The sequence below is a fragment of the Plecotus auritus genome (assembly GCF_963455305.1).
Source record: "Plecotus auritus genome assembly, chromosome: X".
NCBI lineage: Eukaryota > Metazoa > Chordata > Mammalia > Chiroptera > Vespertilionidae > Plecotus > Plecotus auritus.
In genome coordinates this window covers 136,775,302-136,797,548 of record NC_137784.1, presented here as the reverse complement: position 1 = coordinate 136,797,548, position 22,247 = coordinate 136,775,302, and positions in this window count along the sequence as shown.

Below are 22,247 nucleotides of genomic sequence, written 5' to 3'. Positions count from 1 at the left end.
TTAAGTGCACTTTCCTAATCAGAATGTTCTGCTTCCAGTGTGCAATGTGAGTCGGCATGTAATATCAAGAGCCGGATGGAACACAATACTAGTAGAAGTGGAAGAGTCCGATGAGCCAGTTGCACCCGTGGTTGTGAGTGCTTTGATATTTGAACTGTCTATTACCAGAAATGTATTTTCCTGTAAGTTTTGTTGAATGCCTCTAGGTACAGTGTTAAAAGTTTCCGAGCTGATAAGGGAGTTCCATTGGCCACGGAGAGTTCCTTAAGAAGGAAACCTTGATCCAGGAGGTTTGCACTCTGGAATTGCCAGTGAAAATACCCGCTATGGCTCCTTTCTCGTGCTTACTAACACAGACTGCCCACATCCATCCCAGGAGAGTTTAAAAGAGCTTCAGCTTTGGATATCCGTGTGGGCAGCTCCTATCGAAGGAACCAGGCAGAGGGAAGAGAAACATCACTAAGAATAAAGATATCATGTCTACAATGCCTTTATTCTTATTCGTGATTATATATGTGTGTATACTATGCATATTTTTATGATTGTCATGTATTAACAACAAAACCTTTCATTTACGCACACACACACCCCTAGGACCAGCAGCCCAGTGATGAAAAACCTCAACAAGAGGAGTCACCCACTGAGAATCAGGATGTTACAGCTGATGAAGAGAAAGCAGATGCAGGAGCACCTGAGGCTCAAGGTGAAGGGGAAGGGAAGAAAACTGCCTGTGGAGGGCAGGGGATCTATCTGTCCATCATGTATTGTGCACACCATAGCATTTGGAAAGTAAGAATAAAAAAGCTACGCAGCCCGCTCGTGTGTTCAGTGGCTGAGCGTTAACCTATGAACCAATACCGTGGTCGGCAAACTGCGGCTCGAGACTCATATGTGGCTCTTTGGCCCCTTGAGTGTGGCTCTTTCACAAAATACCATGGCCTGGGCAAGTCTATTTTGAAGAAGTGGCGTTTGAAGAAGTTTAAGGTTTGTTTTTTTTTTTTTAATTTTTTATTTATTTATTTATTTATTTATTTATTTATTTAAATAAGTCTTTATTCAGATTATTACAATTATTTCTCCTTTTTCCCCCCATAGCTCCCCTCCACCCATTTCCCACCCCACCTTCTGCCCTTACCTCCCCCCCCACTGTCCTCATCCATAGGTGTATGATTTTTGTCCAGTCTCTTCATGAACCCCCCATACCCCTTTCCCCCTGAGAATTATCAGTCCACTCCCTTTCTATGCCCCTGATTCTATTATATTCACCAGATTATTCTGTCCCTCAGGTTTTTAATTCACTTGATTTTTAGGTTCACTTGTTGATAGATATGTATTTGTTGTTCATAATTTTTCTCTTTACTTTTTTCTTCTTCCTCTTCTTTAAGAATACCTTTCAGCATTTCATATAATACTGGTTTGGTGGTGATGAACTCCTTTAGTTTTTTGTTGTCTGTGAAACTCTTTATCTGCCCTTCAATTCTGAATGATAGCTTTGCTGGGTAGAGTAATCTTGGTTGTAGATTCTTGCTATTCATCACATTGAAAATTTCTTGCCACTCCCGTCTGGCCTGCATAGTTTCTGTGGAAAAGTCAGCTGACAGTCGTATGGGTGCTCCCTTGTAGGTAACTAACTGTTTTTCTCTTGCTGCTTTTAATATTCTCTCTTTGTCTTTTGCTCTTGGCATTTTAACTATGATGTGTCTTGGTGTGGTCCTCTTTGGATTCTTTTTGTTTGGGGTTCTGTGGGCTTCCTGGACTTGTAAGTCTATTTCTTTCACCAGGTGGGGGAAGTTTTCGGTCATTATTTCTTCAAATAGGTTTTCAGTATCTTGCTCTCTCTCTTCTTCTGGCACCCCCATAATTCTGATGTTGGTACGCTTGAAGTTGTCCCAGAGTCTTCTTACAGTATCTTCAACTTTATGGATTTTTTTTTTTTGCTTTTTGCTTTTTTGGTTGAGTGTTTTTTGCTTCTTTGTAATTCAATTCTTTGACTTGATTTTTGTGTTCCTCTTGTCTGTTTTTGGGTCTCTGTATAATATTTTTTATTTCAGAAAGTGTATGTTTAATTTCTAGTTGGTCCTTTTTCATATCTTCGAGGGTCTCGTTATATTTATCGGCCTTTTCTAGGATATTCTTAAAAAGCCTTATAACCGTGGTTTTGAATTCTATATCCAGTCATTTGTTTTCCTCCATTTCTTTCGTTTGTGATCTGATTCTTTGACGCCGCATTTTCACTGCTTCCCTGAGTTGGTAAGGTAGATTTGTGTGCTAGGTTTCCAATATGGCCCAGTGGGTCTGCCTCCCCAGTTAACCTGAGGTGGACACTCTTGGTGCACCCCTTTGTGGACTGTGTGTACAGCCTTGTTGTAATTAAGTCTTGATTGTTGTTGGTATCACTGGGAAGAATTGACCTCCAGGCCAGTTGGCTGTAAGGATCAGCTGTGTCTATGCTGGGAGAAGTTCGGTGCTGGAGACAGCCTTATAGGATTAGACTTGCCAAATTGCAATAGCCTCTGTGCTCAGCTTGGATGGGATGGAGTCTCAGTCTTGGCTTCCCGTCAGCCTTGCCCTTGCGCGCACATGCGTGCCTTCAGACCTCTGCCTTCCCGGCTCCCGAGTCTCCACCCGAGAGTCCAGACTCCCCCCACAAGAGCGTGGGTCCCCAGGGGCTCGCCTGGAACTGGGGTTCACTGCAGTCAGAACTGGGGCTCAGTGCATTCAGGAGCCTCTGACTCCCTTCCACTAGGAAAAGCCTGTGGCAACCTCCGCAGCCTTTGTGCGCACTGGCGCGCGCGCGCTTTCAGTCCTCCGCCTTCCCCGGCTCCCGAGTCTCCGCCCGAGAGTCCAGACTCCCCCCACAAGAGCGTGGGTCCCCAGGGGCTCGCCTGGAACTGGGGTTCAGTGCAGTCAGAACTGGGGTTCAGTGCGGTCAGGGGCTTCCTTCCCCCTTCCACCAGAGAACATCAGCCAGGCTCTCAGCCGCCCTTCCTCTCTGCGCGCACAAAGACCCTTTGCCGTACCTCCAATTCTCTGTGAGCTTTTCTCTTTCCTTCTAGTTGTAGATTTTTCACTCAGCCAGCTTTCCTGTGGTTCTGGATGGTGTCCGTTCTGTCTTTTAGTTGTAGTTTTGAAATTGTTGTGCTAGGCAGCAGTTTAGGTGTTTACCTATGCCGCCATCTTGGTTTGTCCCCTGAAGAAGTTTAAGTTTAAAAAATTTGGCTCTCGAAAGAAATTTCAATCATTGTACTGTTGATATTTGGCTCTGTTGACTAATGAGTTTGCCGACCACTGAACCAGGAGGACATGGTTGAATTCCCGGTCAGGGTATATGCCCAGTTTGCAGGCTCCATCCTCAGTGTGGGGCATTCAGGAAGTAGCGGATCAATGATTCTCCCTCATTATTGTTTCTGTGTCTCTCCTTTCCACTTTGAAGTCAGTTCAAATACATCTATCTGTATAAAAACCTAAGTGACCTTTACAATGGAATGACTGGAACAACTGGTGACTATGACGTGAACTGACCACCAAGGGGCAGTCGGTCAACACAGGAGTTTCCCCCAGCCTGCAGGCCCCCATACCCCATGGGGCCTACTGCCCAACTTCCTGGTCCCTACCCCCGGCTGGCAGGTCCTGGACACCCAATCAGAGCCACACCCTGGGCTGGGACAGGGAACTGGGGGTGGGTGGCGGTGGACACAGATGGCGAGGAAAGTGGGGAGGGAACCACATGGTGGCAGCATGCAGGCAGTGGGGGGAGGAGGAGGCTGGGAGGCAGAGAACCTGATTGGCCCTGATCGCCGGCCAGGCCTTGGGACCCCACCCATTCAGAAATTTGGTGCATCAGGTATCTAGTTTAATTTTAAAATACAGTGCAAAAATTTCCTGGAAATTGGCTGAAAATTTTAAGATTGTATCATTTGAAGCTGTGCATACTCTTTCACTATGAGTTTTCTCTTCATCCTCGGGTTTTATGTTGTGTTCTTGAAAGCACAATCCTTCCTAAACCAGAGATAACTGTATAGTTTTGACTATAAAAATGTGTATTGATTTTCTATTTTAATTGGTTCTTCATAGAACATTGTGTGTCTTCTCAGTCATTGTCTCCCAAGAATAAGCAATGTTTATCAGCAGGTACAGAGATCCAAGTCAGTCCATCGTAGAACACCTGAAACCAAGCCTATTTATATAAAACTAGTGGCCCGGTGCACGAAATTCGTGCATATTAAAAGCGGGACCCAGAGTCAATTCCCTGCCCACCCACATGCACCTCAAATTTGCGTGAGACCCAAAACTGGGCGCCGCCCCCCCCCCAATTGGGCTTGATCCAGATCCAGCCAGTCCCACCCTTGTCAATCATCGCCGGGCAGGGGGCGTAGCCTCAGTTTCCCAGGCCCGGTGCCAGGACAGGGGGCGTGACCCATGGTCCCCCAGATGAGGCGGGGGGCGTGCCTTGAGGTCCCCCGTCAAGCCCCGCCAGGTGGGGGACACGGCCTTAGATCCCCTGTCACGCCCCCGCTGGGTGAGAGGCATGGCCTGAGATCCCCCATCAAGCCCTGCCATTAGGGGGGTGGCGCAGCCTCAGGTCCCCTGGCCCGGCACTGGGATGGGGGCGTAGCCTCAGGTCCCCCGTCAAGCCCCACTGGGTGGGGGCACAGCCTGAGTTCCCCCAACCCAGCACTGGGGTGCACCTTGAGGTCCCTTGTCAAGCCCCTCCAGGCAGGGGGGTACAGCCTCAGGTAACCTGGCCCACTGCTTGGGGGGGGTGCAGCCTGAGGTCCCCCGTCAAGCCCCACCTGGTGGGGAACATGGCCTGGGGGTCCCCTGGCCTGGCACTGGGGCAGGGGGAGCAGCCTGAGGTCCCCTAGCCCAGCACAATGATGGGAAGCGCAACTTGAGCTCCCCCGTCAAGCCCTGCTGGGCAGGGGGCATGGCCTCAGGTCCCCTGGCCTGGCACTGGGGCAGGGATCCAGGCCTGAGGTCCCCCAGTGTGGCGCTGGAGCAGGGGGAGAGGCCTGAGGTCCCCCAGCCTGGTGCCAAGGCAGGAGGCACGGCCTGAGGGCCCCCAGCCTGACACCAGGGCGGGGGGCATGGCCTGAGGTCCCCTGTCAAGCCCTGCCAGTTGGGGGGCGCAGCCTGAGGTCCCCTGTCAAGCTTCACGGGGGCAGAGGAGGGCGTAGCCTCAGGTCCCTGCTGATTGCTCGTTAAGGCTCCTTAAGGGAACTTGACCTTAGCTGTGGGTGCAGCCATCTTTGTGACAGAGTGATGGTCAATTAGCATATTCCCTCTTTATTAGATAGGATGGTAGCCCCATATTATAAGTGAGAAAACTGAGGCTGGGAACTTGACTCACTGAAATATAAGTTATACTTTCTTCCAAGGTGTGTGTTCTTTCTACAACCTACATTGGTGTCTGAAATAGTGGATGGTATTGTATAAAATGCTGAAATACTCAAGGGTGTCTGAACTGTAAGGTAGTTCAGTACTGACCCAGGAATAGATGCAGTTCAGTGGAGCAGGTTAAAACCTCAGAAAGAAGCACACTGGAAGATGGCCATGCTTTCCTTTGAGTGATGTTTTCATAGGGTATATTTCATAAAGGCTGAATTATTTTGAATACTGGCAAGCAGGTCATTATATGTGTATGGTTTTTAAGTGACCTTAAAAAGTGGTTCCTAATCCTTTAATATTAGAAAAATGAGACGTATCTTCAAATTATTATGAAACAGAAATTATTTCTTTTAAGTATATGTTATTTTCATCAAACACTGGTAGTGAATTATTTACATAATTCAGGCTACGGATTATTTTAGATATTCAACTTTAAGAGGTGTGCACAACAAGCCTGACAACAAAGTCCATCAATTTATTACCATCTTACTTCCTTTATTCTCACTGTAAGACCAAAATTTTGCTGTTTATCACTAATAATTTTATATTACTTTCTACTGAATGACACTCATTTTGGAAATTTACATATAGCACCTAAATCTAACTAGTTATCCTATTTTTTATTTTTATTTTATTTTTTTTCTATTTTTTATTTTTATAATATACAAAATAAATATATAACCAGATTGTAGATACAAAATAATTAACCATTTACATGCAATAAAAATTAATATTTCAAGAAAAACTATTTTAAATATACTAATGTTACATGCAACAAACAATAGTATTTCAAGAAAAACTATCCTATCTAATAAAAGGGTGATATGCAAATTAACCATCACTGCATCACAAAGACGGTGGCCCCGACAGCCACAAGATGAGGGCACCCAGTCCCCTCAGTCCTGCCAGAGCCCCTCAGTCCTGAGGGGGCGGTTGCTGAGAGCTGGCAGCGTGAGCGGCCTGATGGAACGCTTGCCTCATCGCCGCAGCAACAAGGCAAGCGTTCTGCACTGGCCCCGCGGAGGGCCTCTGGGCAGCGGGCAGAGAGCAGCTGTGGCCTCTGTGGGAGAGGGGGGCAGCCCTCAGCCTTCGCTGCTGAGCGCAGGCTGGGAGAGGAGATGGTGTGCCTGCCTCCCACGGAAACAGCCCAGGTTCCTCCTGGCTCCTGTGGAATCAGCGGGGCTCCCAGTAGCGCACTGCCTTTCCCGCCGGCGCCAGTGGAAACTGTGGGCGGCCTACTGCACGCTATAGCGTACAATGGGCTACTAGTTTTAAGTATAATGTTACATGAAACAAACAATATTTCATGAAAAATTATTCTAAATATAATATTACATGCAATAACCAATAATATTTCAAAAAAAAGACTTTAAATATAATAATATTACCAAAACTGATTTACATAGTATAATATCACAAAAGTGGTAGGAAATATTAAAAAAATATCCAAATAATAGGATTACTTCCATTTTTTTTCCTCTGGCCCTATTTTTATTCATTAGTTTTTGTTGTTCATTATAGTCTACAAATGACTGAGATCATGTGATACTTATCTTTCTCTGACTGGCTTATTTCGCTAAGCATAGTGTTCTCCAGGTCACCCATGCTGTTGCAAATGGTAAGAGTTCCTTCTTTTTTCACAGCAGCATACTCTTCCATTGTATAAATGTACCAAAGTTTTCTAATCCACTCATCTGCTGGTGGGCACTTAGGCTATTTCCAAATCTTAGCTATGGTGAATTGTGCTGCTATGAACATAAGGGTGCATATCTCCTTTCTGATTGGTGTTTCTAGTTTCTTGGGATATAGTCCTAGAAGTGGGATGACTGGGTCAAATGGGAGTTTCATTTTTAAATTTTTCAGGAAACTCCATTCTCTTCTTCCCAGTGGCTGCACCAGTCTGCATTCCCACCAGCAGTGCAAGAGGGATCCTTTTTCTCTGAATCCTCACCAGCACTTGTCGTTTGTTGATTTGTTGATGATAGCCATTCTGACAGCTTTGAGATGGTACCTCATTGTCATTTTATTTGATTATTAATTTTGAGCATGTTTTCATATGTCTCTTGGCTTTCTGTATGTCCTCTTTGGAAAAGTGTCTACTTAGATCGTTTGCCCATTTTTTGATTGGATTGTTTATCTTCCTTTTGTTATGAATTCCCTGTAAATTTTTGAAATTAAACCCTTATCAGAGATAACATTGTCAAATAAGTTCTCCCATGCAGTGGGCTTTCTTATTGTTTACTTGATGGTTTCTTTTGCTGTGCAGAAGCTCTTTGTTTTGATGTAGTCCCATTTGTTTATTTTCTCCTTAGTTTCCATTGTACTAAGAGCTGTATCAGTAAAAATATTGCTACGACATATGTCTGATATTTTGCTGCCTGTGGATTCTTCTAAGATTTTTATGGTTTCCCATCTTGTGTTTAATCCTTTATCCATTTTGACTTTATTTTTGTGCATGGTGTAAGTTGATGGTCTACTTTCATTTTTTTGCTTGTATCTGTCCAATTTTCCAAACATCATTTATTGAAGAGACTGTCTTGACTCCATTGTGTGCTCTTTGACAAAAATTAATTGAGCATAATGCCTTTGGTCGCTTTCTGGGTTCTCTGTTCAGTTTCATTGGTCCATATGTCTGTTCTTGTGCCAGTACCAGGCAATTTTGAGAACAGTGGCTTTGTAATACAGCTTGATATCTGGTATTGTGATCCCTCCAACTTTGTTCTTTTTTCTCAGGATTACTGAGATATTCAGAGTACTTTTTTTGTTCTAGATGAATTTTTTGAGAGTTTGTTCTAGGTCTGTGAAATATTCTGTTGATATCTTAATGGGGATTGCATTGAATTTGTAGATTAATTTGGGTAGAATGGACATTTTAATTATGTTGATTCTACCAATGCATGAACACGGTATATTCTTCCATTTGTGTATGTCTTCTGCTATCTCTTTTTTTCAATTCCTATAGTTTACTGAGTACAGGTATTTTACCTCCTTAGTTAAGTTTATTTCTAGGTATCTCAATTTTTTTGTTGCAATGGTAAATGGAATTTTTTTTTTTTTAGTTTCTCTTTCTGTGAGTTCATTATTGGTATATAAAAAAAGCCATAGATTTCTGGGTATTACTTTTGTATCCTGATACATTGCCGAATTCACTTATGAAGTCTAGTAGTTTTTTGATGGAGTCTTCAGGGTTTCCTAGGGACAATATCATGTCATCTGCGAATAACGACAATATTACTTATTCTTTTCCAATTTGAATGCCTTTTATTTCTTCTTCTTGTCTGATCTCTATGGCTAGTACTTCCAGTACTATGTCAAACTGGAGTGGTGAGAGTGGGCATCCCTGTCTTATTCCTGTTCTTGGGCGAAATGGTTTTAGTTTTTGCCCATTGAGTATGAGTATATGACCTTTATTCTAAATTCTTTTTTTTGGACATATTGCATGCCTCTGTTTCAGTTGCTTCCTTTTTGGGGGGGGGCGATTCCTGCTTTTCTTCATTTGGGGGTTGTTCTGCTGTCGCCCCCCCCTTTTTAAATAAATCTTTATTGTTCAGATTATTACAGGTGTTCCTCTTTTTTTTCCCCCATGGCTCCCCTCCACCTGATTTTCCACCCCACCCCATGCCCTTACCCCCTGCCACTGTCTTCATCCATAGGTGTAAGATTTTTGTCCAATCTCTTCCCACACCCCTCACACCCCCTTCCTCCTGAGAATTGTCAGTCCACTCCCTTTCTATGTCCCTGATTCTATTATATTCACCAGTCCATTCTGTTCTTCAGATTTTTTATTCACTTGATTTTTAGATTCACTTGTTGGTAGGTATGTATTTGATGCCATTTTGTTATTCATAATTTTTATCTTTACCTTTTTCTTCTTAAAGAATACCTTTTAGCATTTCATATAATACTGGCTTGGCAGTGATGAACTCCTTTAGCTTTTTCTTATCTGTGAAGCTCTTTATCTGACCTTCAACTCTGAATGATAGCTTTGCTGGGTAGAGTACTCTTGGTTGTAGGTTTTTGCTGTTCATCACTTTGAATATTTCTTGCCACTCCCTTCTGACCTGCATAGTTTATGCGGAGAAATCAGCTAACAGTCGTATGGGTGCTCCCTTGTAGGTAACTAACCGTTTTTCTCTTGCTGCTTTCAAGATTCTCTCTTTGTCTTTTGCCCTTGGCATTTTAATTATGATGTGTCTTGGTGTGGTCCTCTTTGGATTCCTCTTGTACGGGGTTCTGTGCGCTTCCTGAACTTGTAAGTCTATTTCTTTCACCAGGTAGGGAAAGTTTTCTGTCATTATTTCTTCTAATAGGTTTTCAATATTTTGCTCTTTGTCTTCTTCTGGCACCCCAAAAATTCGGATGTTGGTACGCTTAAAGTTGTCCCAGAGGCTACTTACACTATCTTCATATTTTTGGATTCTTTTTTCTTTTTGTTTTTCTGGTTGGGTGTTTTTTGTTTTCTCATATTTCAGATGTTTGGTTTGATTCTTGGGGTACGTTGATCTACAGTTGAGTTTCTGTATATTCCTTATTTTAGACAGTGTATGCTTAATTTCTGACTGGTCCTTTTCCATTTTTTTGGCATTCTCATTAAGGTCCTTGAAGGTCTCACTAAGCTCCTCGGAGGTCTCATCAAGTTTCTCAGCGGTTTTTAGAAGATTCTTGAGTAACCTTATAAATGTTGTTCTGAACTCTATGTCGTCCAGTAGTTTGCTTTCCTCCATTTCTTTCATTCGTGACATGCTTCTTTGTCTCCGCATTTTGCTGCTTCCCTGTGTTGATGGAGTGGCTTTGTGTGGTAGGTGACCTATAGGGGCCAGTAGCTCAGCCTCCCCAATCAGCTGAGGTGGACGCTCTTGGTACACCCCTTTGTGGGCTGAGTGCAAAGTCTTGGTGTAGTTAAGCCTTGATTGTTGTTGGTACACTGGGAGGATTTGACCTCCAGGCCAATTGGCTGTGAGGACTCACTGTGTCTATAATGGAAGAACTGCTGCCCTGGAGACACGCTTATGGAGCAGGACTTGTTTCAGTGGGGCTTTGGTGCTCACTGAGTCTGCCTCTTGAATGTATCACTTATGGATGTGAGGAGTTGCAATCTGGTGTCTCACACTGACCACTAGGTACACTGGCTTCTGGATCTCCAATGCAGTGCAGGTCAGCTACTGTCTGAGGCCACCCAGCAGGAGCTACAGCGAGAACTACAGTTTTCTCCTCTTTGCTTGGGGTTTGGAGGTTTTGGAGCTATCTGACCCGGGCTGCAAGTTTGCTAGTTTAAGCTACAGATAGGGCAGGCCATTCATATGCTAAAGCCACTGCTTGGAGTTTGGGTGGGTTTGTAGATTGTGCAGGGCAGGGTCTCAGGGCGTCACTAGGCTAGGGCGTGGCAAACAGCAATGTCTGCCAGTTAGCCGGCTCTGCGTCTCCGACTGCGTCTCCGGGTCCCGCGCCCCAGCACAGTAAACAATTATTCCTGCCCGCAGCCCTGCAAGCAAGCCTCACTCACTTTCCCACCCGATGGCAGACAGTCCAGCTTCTCCACATAGGAGTTTGGGTCCCCCACGTCTCCCCAGAAACTGGAATTCGAAGTAATCGGGAGCTTGTCTCCCTTCCAGTTGAAAAAAGCATCGCTCCCAGTCGCCTGTCGCCAGCCCGATTCGCGCGCCTTGGTACCTCAGCTTTTCAGCGCATGTGCAAGTCTCAATGCTCTTTTCTCTTTCCTTCCAGTTGTAGAACTTCCACTCAGCCAGCTTGCCTTGGGTCTGGGTGATAGACGTTTTGTCTTTTAGTTGTAGTTTTGAAATTTTTGTACAAGGCAGCAGTTTAGGTGTTTACCTATGCCGCCAATTTGGATCCTCTCTCTCCCCCTTTTTTTTTTGCTCTCACTGAAGGATCTAGGTGTCGACTTGTGTGGGGCCTGTAACTGCAGCAGTGAGCTTGGTTATTGGTCATGCAGTCGCAGGTGGTGGCTGTTCCTCAGGCAGTCAGGGGCAGCAAAGGCTCCTCGGACAGTCTCTGGGTAACTGCTCCTCGTGTGGTCTCACAGCGGACGCTGCTCGCATGATCATGGGCAGTGGCTGCTCCTCACAAGATCGCAGGTGGTGGATGCTCCTCAGGGGGTTGTAGAGTGGCTGCTCCTCAAGTGGTCACAGGTGGTGACTGCAGTCGCAGAGCCTAGGGCTGCAGTGTAACGCTCTGCTGCTCACATGCATATTCTAGGAGCCCGGGGCTATTAAAGTATTTTAATGTTCACATTATTGAGGAGTCCAACTCCCTCGCTTTGACCCACCCATCTCACTCTCAGATCTCCTTCCCTTGGCCTTCACCAACCTATTGACTATGTCCATGGATTATGCATATATGTTCTTTAGCTAATCTCCTCATCTTTTTTATTTGCTTTTTAAATTCTATTTTGTTTATTTTCACTCTGGTCTTTCTGATTTCCTTTCTTCTGACTTCGGGCTTTGTGGTTCTTGTTTCAGTTCCTTTAGATGTGATGTTAAGTTGTTTACTTGAGATTATAAAATTACTAGAGGCCCTGTGCTTGATATTCGTGCATGGGGGTTGTCCCTCATGCCTAGCCTGCATCCTCTCCAATATGGGAACCCTCAGGGAATGTCCGACTGCCAGTGATCCCTCTCACAATCTGGGATTGCTGGCTCCTAACTACTCACCTGCCTACCTGCCTGATAGCCCCCTAACCCCCTAAGCTCTCCACTGACGGCCTGATTGACGCCTAACTGCTCCCCTGTTGGCATGATAGTCCGCAACTGCCCATCCATGCCGTCCCGGTTGCCCCCAACTGCCTTCCCCTGCGGGGCTGAGGGTACTGGGGGACTCCGGCTGGATGAGGCTGGATGCTGAGGGTACTGGGTGAGGCAGGGCTGAGGGCAATGGGCACCGCCATCTTATGGCTTTGAGAACTGTCATCTTTTTGAGGGTGTGGCAGTCAATTAGCATATTCCCTCTATATTGGCTGTGGGTACTGCCATCTTGTGAGGGTGTGATGGACAATTAGCATATTCCCTCTTTATTAGATAGGATATTATAATTGTAATAAAAATCCTATCCATAAGGTACACTTCAGATTTCATTGATGGCTGATGCTCTCTACACATATTAGTACAAATGTACATGTCCTGTGGTTGATCTTCAGATTGTCATTTACAACAAGTTTCAGAGTATAGAATAACAAGGATGTTTAGTGCATCTTTCTATCACACTTTTTATCACACCAGATTACAGGCTTTTTTCATATGAAAAACAGAATAAATTAATACTAACATTTCTTAATTTATATGTCATGTTTGCTGAAATTGATAACTTACTTTCTAAGGGACTAACCTTGAAGCTGATACTCAAGAACTGGCGAAACCAGTGACTGGGGCCGAGGGTGGAGATAATCCTGAAGTCATTGGGCACGCTTGTGCAAATCCAGAGCCCATTGAAATGCCAGAAACAGGTATATTACTAATTAAGAAAGCAATTTATGTGTTTTCAGATTTTCACTATATCATACCTTTAATAACCAGAGATAACATATTGTTACATGAATAGACTTCACAGGCAATGATACTTTGAACAATAATTCACACCCGAAATGAATGACTGCCTGACGTACAGATAATCAGATACAGAAACACACTGGTTCAAATCCAAATTGAATCCCAATATTTGAAAACATTTTCTTTTGAGTATAAGTACTTTAAACAATAGCTAATAAGTTTTGAATTCTCTTATGATTTCTGCAGATACAAATATATAATACATTTGTAATAAATATTGGCTGTATGAAATATGTTGAGACACTGAAGTAGATTGTAGTACCATCTCTGATATAATTTGTAAAATCATGGGAGAGCTCTTGCTTTCTTTTATTAAATTAAGTATTTATAGTTGAAAACTATTACATTTGTCCTGTTTCGTCCCCTATTGACTCCTTCTAACCTACCCCCACCCCAGGCCTTCACCACCCCATTGTCTGTGTCCATGGATTATGCATATATACTTCAAGTTCTTTGGTTAATCACTTCCTGCCCACCCAACCTCCCCCATCTTCCCTCTGAGATTCCTCAGTCTGTTCTATGCTTCTATGTCTCTGGGTCCATTTTGGTCATCAGTTTATTTTGTTCATTACATTCTACATATAAGTGAGAGCGTGTGACACTTGTCTTTCTCTGACTGGCTTATTTCGCTTAGCATAATTCAGCTTTTTATATCCACTCATCTTCTGATGGGCACTTGGGCTGTTTCCAGATCTTAGCTATGGCGAATTGTCCTGCTATGAACATAGGGGTGCATACATTCTTTCTGATTGGTGTTTCTGGTTTGTTAGGATATATCCCAAGAAGAGGGATCACTGAGTCACATGGCAGTACAATATTTAACTTTTTGAGGAAACTCCGTACTGTTTTCCATAATGGCTGCACAAGTCTGCCTGTCCACCAGCACTGTACTTGGGTTCCCGTTACTCCATATCCTCGCCAGGACTTGTCATCTGTTGATTTGTTGATGGTAGCCATTCTGAGTGGTGTGAGGTGATATCTCATTGTCATTTTAATTTGTATCTCTCTGATGATCAGTGACGTTGAGCATTTTTTCAAATGTCTCTTGGCCATCTGTAGGTCCACTTTGGAGAAGTGTCTATTTGGGGTTTTTGCCCATTTTTTTTCATTAGATTGTTTGTCTTACTTTTGTTAAGTTGTATGAGGTTTTTATAAATTTTGGATATTAATCCTTTATCAGATGCATCATTGCCAACTATGTTCTCCCATGCATTGGGCTCCCTTTTCATTTTGTTGATGGTTTCTTTTGCTGTGCAGAAGCTTTTTATTTTTATATTGTCCCATTTGTATATTTTCATCATAGTTTCCTTTTCCCCAGGAGATGTAAAAATATTGTAAATATTGCTGCTAGAGATGTTTGAGATTTTGATGCCTATGGTTTCTTCTAGGATTTTTATGGTTTCACAACTTACATTTAAGTCTTTTATCCATTTTGAGTTTATTCTTGTGTATGGTATAAGTTGGTGGTCTACTTTCATTTTTTTTCATATATCTGCCCAATTTTCCCAACACCATTTATTGAAGAAACTGTGTTGACTCCATCGTAGGTTCTTGCCTTCTTTGTCAAACATTATTTGGGTGTAATGTCTTGGGTCAATTTTTGGAGATTCTATTCTGTCCCATTGATCTATTCTTGTGCCAGTACCAGGCTACTTTGATTATGGTGGCTTTGTAGTCTGTCTTGATATCTGGTATTGTGATTCCTCCAACTTTCTTCTTTCTCAGGATTGCAGTGGGTATTCAGATTCCTTTGGGGGGGGGGCGCTTTGTTTCCTATAAATTTTTGGAGTATTGCCTCTGTATCTGTGAAATATGCTGTCAGTATTTTAATAGGGATTGCATTTAATATGTAGATTGCTTTAGGTAGTATAGAGAGTCCTTAATTGCAGAAGCAATATTTACTCTTACGTAAATAGTGAATTCAATCAAATATATTAAATTAATTTTCAGTGCTGATTCTTTAATTCTCTAGTTGTGTTTGAAAGAATACAGTGATATTCCGGATTATGAGTTGTCATGAATTATCTTCTTTAGTCAAATTTTAACATCTGAACTGAAATCTCATACCTACTGAAATAATCAGTAAATACTCCACTGATGTTGCTTTCTTTATATGGAGATGTGGATACCTGTTCTTAGATTCTGTCAAATTTTGAATTCTTCTGGCTCTTAGAAACAATTGCATTTTTATTCCCTTTCCCAATGAAGCATCAGGTGATTGAATTATAGAGTGTCAAGAAATAGTCTAGTTTTTAGTTTCTCTGATCAGGTAGAGAGGGTGCAGGCGATCATCGATGCTCAGGGCAGGTGTGAGTAAGACGCCTATGCTAAGCATGTTCACTGTCGCCACTGTCAGATTTAATGAGTTAATGTCCCTTGTAAAAATAGGAGCACTATGATATAATCTTTTGTAATCATATCCAATGCGGCATATTTACTGCTCAAATTGATAATTTTCAGAGAGAATGGAAGAGAGAAAGACAGAGAGAAACATCGATGTGAGAGAAAAACCTCAATTCGTTGCCTCCTGCACGCATTCTGACCAGGGCTTGTAAAGTTTTTAGAAAGCAATGAGTTTTAGAAACAAAAGTTTTTTTATTTGTCTAGGTAGCTGCGCATGCGCATTTCAGAGCAGGGCCACTGCTGCGCATGCCCATAGCTGCACAGGTCAGGCTGTTCCTTGCCAGACAAGGGAACTTCCGCGCATGTGCCTTTCACCCAAGTTGGTTGCTGCGCATGCGCTTTGCTGTCCGAGTTTGCTGAGAAGAACTGCGCAACAGGCGGCCGTGTTCCTTCCATTTTGATTCTTTCTCGCTGGTTGACATTCAACTGGTAGGTCCACAGAGCAGCCCTCCAGGACTTTAACTATGGGAGAGTGTGAGGAAGAGTCCCAAGGGCTTTGGTGGGGGCGGAACTGCGGGTTCTGTGGCCTCCTAGGAGGAAGGTCCTCGAGGTCAGCTCCTTTCTCCTCTCAGGCAACATGGCCGCCATGGCCCTTGAAGTCCTGGCGTGACATGGACTAGGAAGGTGCTGGGCGGATGAGGGCAGGGGTCAGATAAAGGGTTTGGGAGACGTTATTGCAGGTGTCTGGATCCTGGAGGCACCTGGACCGGCCCACAGAACACAGAATCCACAGTCTTCCTTGGGGCCCTGGGAAAGGGGCCGGGGGTGGGGGATGGTGGACGGGGAGGGGCGAGCGGTAAAGGAAGGGCCTAGAAAGGGGAATGCTGAGGGACTGCACCGCTGAGGCCCTGGAACTGCGTCCCGAGGTTTGTAGCGCACCAAGCAGAGTCCCGAGGGGGAAACAGGCACAGCCCTCGGTATCGCATCTAGTCACCTGTGCGTCCTGATAATGCCCACACAGCACAGGCAGCATAGAGGGCCCGGAGCCTCCTGTGTGATCCAGCTGGACTTACTTAAGGGGGCAATGGGCCTAATCACTGGGGGCGGGGCAGAAGCGGTAGTCACTCAAGTGTGGTTTCAAGCAGTGTTTTCCTAAATGCCTTCGTAAAGGGGAAGCCAGTTGTGAAAGCACACGTCGTCTTTTCCCACCTGCTAGAGGTGATAACTGTCAGCAAAGCGATGACCTAAGTGGCTTGGCAAGCCCATCTATTTGGTATAGCCGGAAAGCCTGTGCACTTATTTTAAAAGTACTTTCAAAGTTAAAAAAGAAAATAATCATTTTGCATGGAAGTGATAAAGTTACCCCCTTAAGTATGTTATCCAAATGAAAATGTTCTGCTTCCAGTGTTAAATATGAGTCAGCATGTAACATCAAGAGCCGAATGGAATACAATACTAGTAGAAGAGGAAGAGTCTGACCAGCCAGTAGGATCCGTGGTTGTGAGTGCTTTGATATTTGAACTATTACCAGAAACGTATTTTCCTGTTTTGTTGAATGCCTCTAGGTACAGTGTTAAAAGTTTCCGAGCTGATAAGGGAGTAATATTGGCCCAGGTGGGTTCCTTAGGAAGGAAATCTTGATCCAGGAGGTTTGCACTCCAGAATTGCCAGTGGAAGTACCCACTATGGCTCTTTTCTCGTGCTTATTAACAAAGACTGCCCACATCCATCCCAGGAGAGTTTAAAAGAGCTTCAGCTTTGGATATCCGTGTGGGCAGCTCCTCTCGAAGGAACCAGGCAGAGGGAAGAGAAACATCACTAAGAATAAATATATCAGGTCTAAAATGCCTTTATTCTTATTGGTGATTATATGTGGGTATATTATGTATATTTTGATGATTGTCATCTATTAACAACAAAACCTTTCATTTACCCACACACACACCCCTAGGAAAAGCAGCCCAGTGATGAACAACATCAACAAGAGGAATCACCCACTGAGAATCAGGATGTTACACCTGATGAAGAGAAAGCAGATGCAGGAGCACCTGAGGCTCAAGGTGAAGGGGAAGGGAAGAAAACTGCCTGTGGAAGGCAGGGGGTCTATCTGTCCATCATGTATTGTGCACACCATAGCGGTTGGAAAGTACGTATATTAAAGCTACGCAGCCCGCTGGTGTGTTCAGTGTCTGAGCATTAACCTATGAACCAGTACCGTGGTCGACAAACTGCGGCTCACGAGCCACATGCGGCTCTTTGGCCCCTTGAGTGTGGCTCTTCCACAAAATACCATGGCCTGGGCAAGTCTATTTTGAAGAAGTGGTGTTAGAAGAATTTTATGTTTAAAAAATTTGGCTCTCAAAAGAAATTTCAATCGTTGTACTGTTGATATTTGGCTCTGTTGACTAATGAATTTGCCGACCACTGAACCAGGAGGACATGGTTGAATTCCCGGTCAGGGTATATGCCCAGTTTGCAGGCTCCATCCTCAGTGTGGGGCATTCAGGAAGTAGCAGATCAATGATTCTCCCTCATTATTGTTTCTATGTCTCTCCTTTCCACTTTGAAGTCAGTTCAAATACATCTATATATATAAAAACCTAAGTGACCTTTACAATGGAATGACCGGAACAACTTGTCACTATGACGTGAACGGACCACCAAGGGGCAGACACTCAGCACAGGAGATTCCCCCAACCCGCAGGCCCCCATAGCCCATGGAGCCTACTGGCCAAATCCTTGTCCCTACCCCTGGCTGGCAGGTCCCAGTCACCCAATCAGAGCCACACCTTGGGCTGGGACAGTGAACTGGGGGTAGTTGGCAGCAGACACAGATGTTGAGGGAAGTGGGGAGGGAACCACATAGTGGCAGCATGCAGGCAGCGGGGGCAGGAGGAGGCCGGGAGGCAGAGATCCTGATTGGCCCTGATCGCCGGCCAGGTCTTTGGTCTCCTCCCATTCACAAATTTGGTGCACCAGGTGTCTTGTTTAATTTTAAAATACAGTGCAAAAATTTCCTGGAAATTGGCTGAAAATTTTAAGATTGTATCATTTACAGCTGTGCACCCTCTTTCACTATGAGTTTTCTCTTCATCCTCGGGATGTATGTTGTGTTCTTGAAAGCACAGTCCTTTCTAAACAAGAGATAACTGTATAGTTTTGACTACAAAAATATGTGTATTGATTTTCTATTTAAATTGGTTATTCATAGAACATTGTGCGTCTTCTCAGTCATTGTCTCCCAAGAATAAGCAATGTTTATAGCAGGCACAGAGAGCCAAGTCAGTCCATCGTAGAACACCTGAAACCAAACCTATTTATATAAAATGGTAGCCCCATTTTATAAGTGAGAAAACTGAGGCTGGGCACTTGACTCATTCAGACATGAGTTATACTTTCTTCCAAGGTGTGTGTTCTTGCTACCACCTATGTTGGTGTCTGAAAAGTGCATGGTATTGTATAAAATGCTGAAATACTCAAGGGTGTCTGAACTGTAAGGTATCTCAGTACTGACCCAGGAATTGATGCAGTTCAGTGGAGCAGGTTAAAACCTCAGAAAGAAGCACACTGGAAGATGGCCACGCTTTCCTTTCAGTGATGTTTTCATATGGTATATTTCATAAAGGCTGAATTATTTTAAATACTGGCAAGCAGGTCATTATATGTGTATGGTTTTTACATGACCTTAAAAAGTGGTTTTTGCCCTACCTGATTTAGCTCGGAGGATAGACCATGAACCTGCTGACTAAAGGGTCCCGGGTTTGATACTTTTCAAAGGCACATGCCCAGGTTGCGGGCTTGATACCCAGTAGGGGGCATGCAGGAGGCAGCTGATCAATTATTCTTTCTCATGATTGAAGGTTATATCTCTTTCTCCATCTTCCTCTTTGAAATCAATATAAATATATTTTAAAAACTTTAGAAAAGTGGTTCTCTTAAGATTAGGCAAATGAGAATTATCTTCAAATTATTATGAAACTGAAATTATTCCTTTTGACTATATATCATTGTCATCAAACACTGGTATTGACTTGTTTACATAATTCAGGCTATGGATTATTTTAGCTATTAAACTTTAAGAGGTTTCCATGATAAGCCTGACAATAAAGGCCATCAATTTATTTCCATCCTACTTCCTTTATTCTCACTGTAAGACAGAAATGTTGCTGTTTATCACTAACTAGAGGCCTGGTGCACTAAATTTGTGCACAGGTAGGGTCCCTAGGCCTGGCCGGCAATCATGGCTGATTGAGACCTTCCAGCTGCTGGCCAGGGCCTGCCTTCTCTGGCTGCCAGCTGCTGGCCAGAGCTTGCCTTCATTGTGCACCATCCTCTGGTGGTCAGTGCATGTTATAGCGAGCTAATGAACTCCTGGTCTCCTGATGTTACTGTTGCTACTTTCTACTGGATGACACTCCTTTATGGAAAGTTATATATAGGAGTGCTGGCGAGGATGTGGAGAAAAGGGAACCCTACTACACTGCTGATGGGAATGCAGACTTGTGCAGCCATTATGGAAAACAGGATGGAGTTTCCTCAAAAAATTAAATATGGAAATGCCATTTGTCCCAGTGATGCCACTTGAGGAATGTATCCTAGGAAACCCAAACCACCAATCTGAAAGAAGGTATACACCACTATGCTCATAGCAGCACAATTCACAATAGCTAAGATCTGGAAATAGCCCATGTGCCCATCAGTAGATGAGTAGAAAAAATAGCTGTGGAACATTTATACCATGGGATACTATGCAGCAATAAAAAAGAAGACTCTTTTACACTTTGAGATAGCATGGAGAGACCTGGAGAGTATCATGCTAAGTGAAATAAGTCAGAGAAAGACAAATATCATATGATCGCACTAATATGTGGAATCTAAGAAACAAAATAAACTGATGAACAGAGTGGGTCCAGAAACATGGAAGCATGGAACAGAGTGCGGATTCTCAGAAGGAAGGTGGGAAAGGATGGGTTGGGTGGGAAGTAATCAACCAAAGACCTCATAGGCGTATACGCGTAACTCATGGAAACAGACAAAAGGGTGCTGCAGGCCTGGGACAGGGGGTCCAGCTTGGGAGCGGACTGGAGGGGATCAATGGGGGGAAAAGTGGGGACATATGTAATACTTTCAACAATAAAGAATTATTTTTTTTAAAAAAGAAACTTACATATAGGGCCTCTGCACCTACACATAGCTAATTATTTTAACATAAGTTTCAGGTTTTTCCAATAGGGAATGGGTATCATTATTAAGATTTGTCCTAAGTCCACATATGTACACACTCCTTCAGAAAATTTTATATTTCAATATACGATTCAATATTATTTCATATTGACTTCAGGTTTACATCATGGAAGTGGCACAATCATATGGTACTTTACAAAGTGTTCCCACCAATATTTCCAGAACCAAACTGTCACCATACGTAGTTATCACAATGGTATTGGCTGAATTTCCTATGTTGTACTTTACAACACTAAGACTATTTTGTAAATATAAATTTGTACTTCTTAAATCCTTCACCTTTTTAAAAAATTCTTTATTGTTTACAGTATTACAGAAGTCTCCTTTTTTCCCCATTGACTTCTCCTCGGCCGCCCTCACCCCCAGCACAAGCCCGCACCCCCTACAGTATGCTCATATGCATGCACACAAGTCCTTTGTTTCATCTCCTGCCCCATGACCCCCCGCCTTCCCTCAAAGGTTGGACAGTCTGTTCAGTGCTACTTTGACTTTGGTTCTATTTGTGTTCATCAGTTTATGTTGCTCATAATATTCCCCAAATGAGTGAGATCATGTGATACTTAATCTTTCTCTGACTGGCTTATTTTGCTTAGCATAATGCTCTCCAGTTCCATCCATGCTATTTCAAATGGTAAGAATTCCTTCTTTTTTAGAGCAGCATAGTATTCCATTGTGTAGAGGTACCACTCTTTTTTAATCCTCTCAACTGCTGATGGGCACGTAGGCTGATTCCAAATCTTAGCTATTGTAAATTGTGCTGCTATGAACATAGGGGTGCATGCATCCTTTCAGATTGGTATTTCTGTTTTCTTGGTATATATTCCTAGAAGTGGGATAACTGGGTCAAATGGAAGTTCCATTTTTTATTTTTTGAGAAAATGCCATATTGTTTTCCAGAGTAGGTGCACCAGTATGCATTCCCAACAGCAGTGCAAGAGGGTTCCTTTTCCTCCAAATCCTCGCCATCACTTGTAGTTTGTTGACTTTGAGCATGTTTTCATATGTCTTTTGGCCTTCTGTTTGTCCACTTTCGAAAAGTGTCAAAAGAATCATTTGCACATTTTTATTGGATTGTTTATCTTCCTTTTGTTAAGTTGTATGAGCTCCCTGTAAATTTTGGAGATTAAACCCTTATCAGAGATAACATTGGTAAATATGTTCTCCCATGCGATGGGACTTGTTGTTTACTGGATAGTTTCTTTTGCTGTACAGAAGTTTTTGTTTTGATTTAGTCCCATTTTTTTTTTCTCCTTAGTCTCCATTTCCCTAGGAGCTGTATTGGTAAAGATATTGCTACGACAAATGTGTGATATTTTGCTGCCTTTAACTTCTTCACAGATTGTTATGGTTTCCTGTCTTGTATTTAATCCTATATCCATTTTGAGTTTAGTTTTGTGTATGGTGTAAGTTGGTGGTCTAATTTCATTTTTTTGCATGTATCTGTACAAATTTCCCAACATCATTTATTGAAGAGACTGTCTTGACTCCATTGTATGCTCTTGCCTCCTTTGTCAAATATTAATTGAGCATAATGGCTTGGGTTTATTTCTGAGTTCTCTGTTCTGTTCCATTGGTCTATAAGTCTGCTCTTGTGCCAGTACCAGGCAGTTTTGAGAACAATGGCTTTGTAATATAGCTTGATACCTGATATTATGACCCCTCCAACTTAGTTCTTCTTTCTCAAGATTGCTGCAGCTATTCGGGGTCTTC